Below are 6,302 nucleotides of genomic sequence, written 5' to 3'. Positions count from 1 at the left end.
TACGAAACCACCTCTTATTGTATACCATCCTTATTTGCTTTTATTGTTGAGAAATCGAATATGTTATGTTAAAAAAAAATACAGTATCACCTCAAGATCCATACGAAGGAAAATTACCTTATCAATCATCCATATACATACAATAATTATTTGTAACCCCTTTCCCCTTTCCTCTCTTCAGCTGTGCTGATATAGGGAGGAGATAAGGTCACAATTTGCAAATCTAGTACGATCTCTGGAAACAGAAAGTCATAATTATAATTTTTGTTGCTCCAGTTAGTTTGTGGTTAAATTATATTAGTGCGATTTTTCGTAAGAATGTGTTGTGAACTGTTTAGTTGATGTATAAAAAACTAAAGGAAGAATTTAGGGCGTATTTGGTTGGAGAAGAACATGTATCATATTCATGTAATTCCCCCGTTCTTGAGGGGAGCTGTATCTATGAAATTAGTGGTGGTAGCCAATTATGGCTGTGGTCCGTATATACACTTTGGTTACTTCTGGTTAGTAAGTGGGCGGTCCGTATATGTCGAATTCCTGACAATTTGGTTCAATATCAGTCACCAGAGTAACCGCTCTGGTTACTTTCGGTTACCAAATGTGTATATACGGACCATACGTTATATGAATTTTCTTTAGGGCTACACTATGGAAGTTAGACTAAAAGGTGTTTTTTAACTAGGTGACAACTCACAACTGTATATATTTATCAAGAATGGAAGATCAGCAGTATATATAAATCATGGTCAATATTGAGAAAGTCTTGCAATTATTACCTCCGCCCCTGACAGAGATAAATATTTTTTTGTTTTTGCGCTGGCTCCTGATATTATTGTTTAGTGCTTTTGAGATTAGGAACCTCGTTTGTATGATATCAGCAGAGTAAATGGCGGAATTATAAATAGGTACTTTTGGGTTTTAGCTCTGAATTTGTTTTCATGTTTAAAATATTTCCGGATATTAACTAGATAGATATGGATGGACGCTGCAGATGAAGGGTCCATAATATAAAAATGAAAAGGTGGTCCAGGTACCAGTAATGTGATAGTATTTGTAATTGAGATTGGTTATCGGGTGCAATTATCAATTACAAATATACGAGTCGATAATCTTCCAAACATAGTAATAGTATTTGCTTTATTCATTAATATACATGATGCCGAATTTAATGAGCATATATACCGGCTGGCCTACCCCAGACGCGGTGCTCATTTTGAGGGAGTACCTAAGTAAAGATATTCTGAAATTATTTTTTTGTGATGTTTGCATGTAGGGTGTTGAAAAGCACAATTTTCATATATACAGGGTATTCGACAACAAAGACACATACCAAAGTTACACTTTTTTAAATGTAACACTCTGTATTTGACCTCAAAAATGAAATGGCAAGCTCAAATTATGATGATTTTCTTTAGATCAATTTATACCTTAGAAGGACCATTTACGAGATAATGGCGATAATGGTTTACTAGTTTTGAATTACAAATCGAAAATTGCTCAGAAACTATCAGGTTTAGATGTAGGAAAATTTTATGATGATAGTTTCGAAATTAATTTTTACGTTCAACGAGATATAGAAATACCGGGTGTGCCAATTGAAATAAGAAAATTTTCCACGATTATTTGTAGTTGATGTTTGATAATTAATTATGATCACTCTGTATATTCCAGAGTTGAAATTTTCTTTTATATGTAGGGGAGCCAACTTATCTACTCGAAAAAATTCTCTCTGTATCGGTGGCGTAACTAGTTTCTTCATTAATTGCTATTTAAACAAACTCCATATTTTCAATTTTTCGCCATTATCTCGTAAATGGTGATTCTAAGGTATAAAGTGATCTGAAGAAACTCAACATAATTTGAGCTTGCCATTTCATTTTTGAGGTCAAATACATGCAGGGTGTTATATTTAAAAAAGTGTAACTTTGGTCTATATCTTATAAGATATAGACCAAAGTGTATATACGGACCATAAAGTATACTTTATGGTCCGTATATACACTTTGGTTTCTTTTGGTTAGTAAGTGGGCGGTCCGTATATGCCGAATTCCGGACAATTCGGTTCAATATTTGTCACCAGAGTAACCGCTCTGGTAACTTTCGGTTACCAAATGTGTATATACGGACCATACGCTTAGTTTTCGAACACCCTGTAGATATGACAATAATTTTAATTATTTTAAATTGTGCATTTGATTACCCTACACACTCCACATGAAAAGATTTTCAAAATACATTTATTTACTCCCTCAAAATGAGCGCCGCGTCTGAGGTGAGCCACTCGGTATATAAGTAATTCAGGGGGAGATTCTAGAGGTTAAATTATGAAGAAAACTTATTCATATCAACTCAATTCGTAAAATGCACCTCACAGGCGTTAGAGCCTCATCTTCAACAAAACTTCCAAATTGAAATTCAGTACATGGAGGTTTTTGGAGAAACTGAATCGCTTTTGATGATAAAAAAAACTTGCTGATTATCATTATCAGTGTAGGAGATAATGGGGGATCTTCCATTAAATTACTTCTAATTTAATTTTAATCAAAGAAATATACTCCTCAATTATTCTTGAAGAAAAAGACCCTTTGTTGAAAGCGTTACGGAGCACAATTCTCGAGAAAAAAGTGGTTTTGTGCTGATATGCTTTCTAACTGAGTCACGAACTGCTTAGACATATCTCGAAAAACGTAATTGGCGTCTCTCTGATGTTACTTCTGAAATCAATAAAACACGAAAATTGTATGGGAGTTTTGTACATTATTGTTGTGTCTCAAAAATCTGAATTGATAAAAATGATGACGTACCAGCACATTCAAATCAAGAAAAATGGCTGATATGCATTTTATGTATGGAAAAGCTAATGAAAACTTTCCGGAACGAATTCTTCTATGCGGAAAAACGTTCGCGAACCTCCACACCGGAGATTATCCGAAAAAGGCACTTTTCCACCTTGAAAAATTCATTAGCCCCTGGTTTCATAAAGCTCGATCGGGAATCAACGCTTGATTGACGGATAAACGTCAAATTGTTTTCAATTTTCAATTAATAATCAATCATGAGAATTCGGAATATCTACCATATTCTCGCACCAATTTATGATCTATATACGCCCATTTATTCAATGATTCTCAATTGCTCCTTCTTCAAAATATATGAGGAAAAAAAAGTTTTAAAGATTTCGTTTTTGCAATCGAGTGTCAAATCGTTGATCGGGCATTAACGTTTGATGAAACCCGCTGTAGAAGTACCTACTTAAATATCATAAAAGACTATTATCTCCGCGCTATTGATGAGAATCAGTAATTTTTTTTTACTGGATGATTCAGTTTATCCAAAAACTGCCATGTACTAAATTTCATTCGAAATCGCCAACTTTTGAGTAATATCGCAAATATACTGGATCTTAGACGTTAGAGGCCCATGGGGTGCATTCTAGCACCTAAATTTTGATATGAACTTTTCTTTATAGAAATACATACACGAACGTTATCCGGTCTCCCTGCAAGTGTTTTTTACAAAAAATATTTTGTCTGATAAATTTTTCTTATTCATTCTAAAATTTCGAGAGTATTAATTTTTTTCGTAGTATAAGAAAATTATCTAGATCTACATTTTCATCTGCAAATCATAAAGAAGAAAACGAATTGTACGTTTTTCACTGTATCTAAATATTGGTCGTAAAAGCAAACAATGTGCCCGGAATATTTTCACCATAAACATCAATATCTTATAGTCATTAGTTCTATTCTCGTCGAAACAAACAGATTTTATGTACTGATTATCATAAAAAATTATTCGAAGGACGTTTTCTTTAGTACTTTAGTTCCTAGTACATTACATTTCTTTTCTGCTACTTTTTCCCCTCTTTATCGACGCGATTCTAATTCTAGAATCCCGTCCTTCTAGATTTAACCATTGGGAATTAGGTAGTGTTCTACCCAGTGTTGCCAATAGTAATTTAAGGAAAAATCCGAAATATCTGACAAAAAATCCGAAAAAATCCGATGCTTCCTTAACTTAATCCGAAAAAAATCCGCTCGTTCATCGAACAATTAAATAATTAAGAAAACAGATAAACAATTTTCTATTCTCAATATTCCAATCATTTTTTCAATGTGAAAAATCTTCACTAGCCTTTTTGAGCTGCGAATATGCTGCCCTCTAGTGGTAGCTGAATTTTGTACCAGGTCTAGAACACCGAATACATTATTTATTTCATTACCTAAACATAAACAAATACTTTTCCAAAAATCCCCATCGATCCCGCTTGTACAGTTTTTTTATTTGAGGTCAAAGCTCGCACATTTTCGTAAACCTCAAGAAACTTTGCAGATCGTGCAATTCTTCACACAAAAAATATTCTATTCGTGAGAAAGTCCTTTTTCAACACACACATTTTCGCTGGTTTCTCCAGTTCCCAATAGGAATATTCCACGATATATTTCGACCAATAAATTATAACGGGACATCTAGTGGACGAAGCCTCTACTATTGATTTGAATTATTCAATCATCTAGTGGCAAGAGCCTCAATAATTGATTTGAATAATTCAATTCCTTCAGAAATTCTTTGAAACTGTAGAACATAAAAAAATCCGAAAATATCCGAAATATTTTTAAATCCGAAAAAAATCCGCAAGAGCTAAAAAAATCCGCAATTCGGATAAAAATCCGCCGATTAGCAACACTGGTTCTACCGGAATTTCGTTTTCGGCCTAATTTAAAAAAATGTGTTTCGGGCTTCGGCTACCATTCAGCAGAAACTATACAGGATGTCTGTAAACAAATGCTTACAAGGACTTAGGGAGATGATTCATCGATGAAAATAAGCAGGGGTAGTTCCTATAAATTTTTTTCTTAATCGACCTCCCTTCCAAGATACAGCCATTTGGAAGGCGATGACAAGTTGAGTTTTTATTTTTTTTAACCGGTTCTAAAAAACACAGAGTCATGAAACTATACATAATATGACGCACTAAGTAGATGTTACTCACACGATTTTTTTAGATCTCATAACTTTATTATTAGGGGTTCTTTGATTTTACCTTAATTACAGCCGAAACTTTTCCTTATGCGTATTATAACATTGAAAAATTAATTTTTACAGTTTGATTCATTTCAACAAACAACGTCTGTTGTCATTTGTTTCTAGAAGTAATAACGGTCGTGTACACAGATTATATAGTTACTAACTCCATGATACTGATGTATGCACATTTCCTTCCTCGTGTTCGAACTAATAAAGTACCATCGCTCAAAGTATTACCAGAAATTTCGTCGACAAAGAGTAGATGCTGACCATGGTTTCGGACTCATTTGCATAATGCTGTCTTCGCTCTATGAGTTAGGAAATTGAATTGGTTCCCGTTTCTCTGTCAGATGTCGCTACGGTGTATTTATAAATCGGCTGTATTCGGGTTCGGCTTTCTGACAGTCCGAGAATTGTTCTAGAACTGCGCAGAACTGTTGCGCCCTAGTATTGAATCCTCTGCGCAGTTCTAGAACCATTCTCGGACTGTCCGAAAGCCGAACCCGAATACAGCTATCATATTCGCTACTGACATGGAATTCAATCTTCAATCTAGTTTCGTTGACGAAGGAGGTCAGATTACAGTGTTTTGCTGTTCTGACGAGGTCAAATGAGACCTAAGCCATGGTCAGCAATGACAGCAACTACTCTTTGACGACGAAGTGAAATTCCTGGTAATACTTTGAGCGATGGTGTAGTTTGTAGTTAGATTTAGATCGTAACTTTTGCATGTTGTTGATGAAGATTAACTCTCTTCACTTGACCACGGAGTACGGACAAAGATACAGCTACAGTGAAAATAATAATTTATTCAAGACATCTACCACTGCTTTGAATTGAATTATGTATTAAATATTATCCGTTTGCACCAGTACCCCTTAAATGAGTACTTAACTAAGGGTCGTTAATGGATGCTTAAATTTATTCCTAGTTGCATGACTGTGGCCTGTGGCTTAACAGATAGTATGATTTGAGAAACAAAATTAGAAATAAAAAGACTAATGGCATTACAATAAAGATAAAAAAGCCTCAGTATTCAGTAATGAATTCATTCAATTCTCAAAATCCATCAAAAATAGGAAGTTCTGCAGCCAGTTTAACAAATTATTTTAGGTTAGAATCCCGCCCTCAAATATTTAAGTGATCATTAAAGGAGCACTTGAATTTAAGGCTAGCTTTAGCCATTTAAATGTCAGTTAATAGCTGGTAATTCAAGTTAAGGGACATTTTAACACTGAGTGTGTTTTGTGCAAACACAAAATAAAAATCTAATG

This window comes from Coccinella septempunctata, chromosome 9, assembly GCF_907165205.1.
Source record: "Coccinella septempunctata chromosome 9, icCocSept1.1, whole genome shotgun sequence".
NCBI classification, from domain to species: Eukaryota; Metazoa; Arthropoda; class Insecta; order Coleoptera; family Coccinellidae; genus Coccinella; species Coccinella septempunctata.
Note: the sequence above shows the minus strand (reverse complement) of the source record.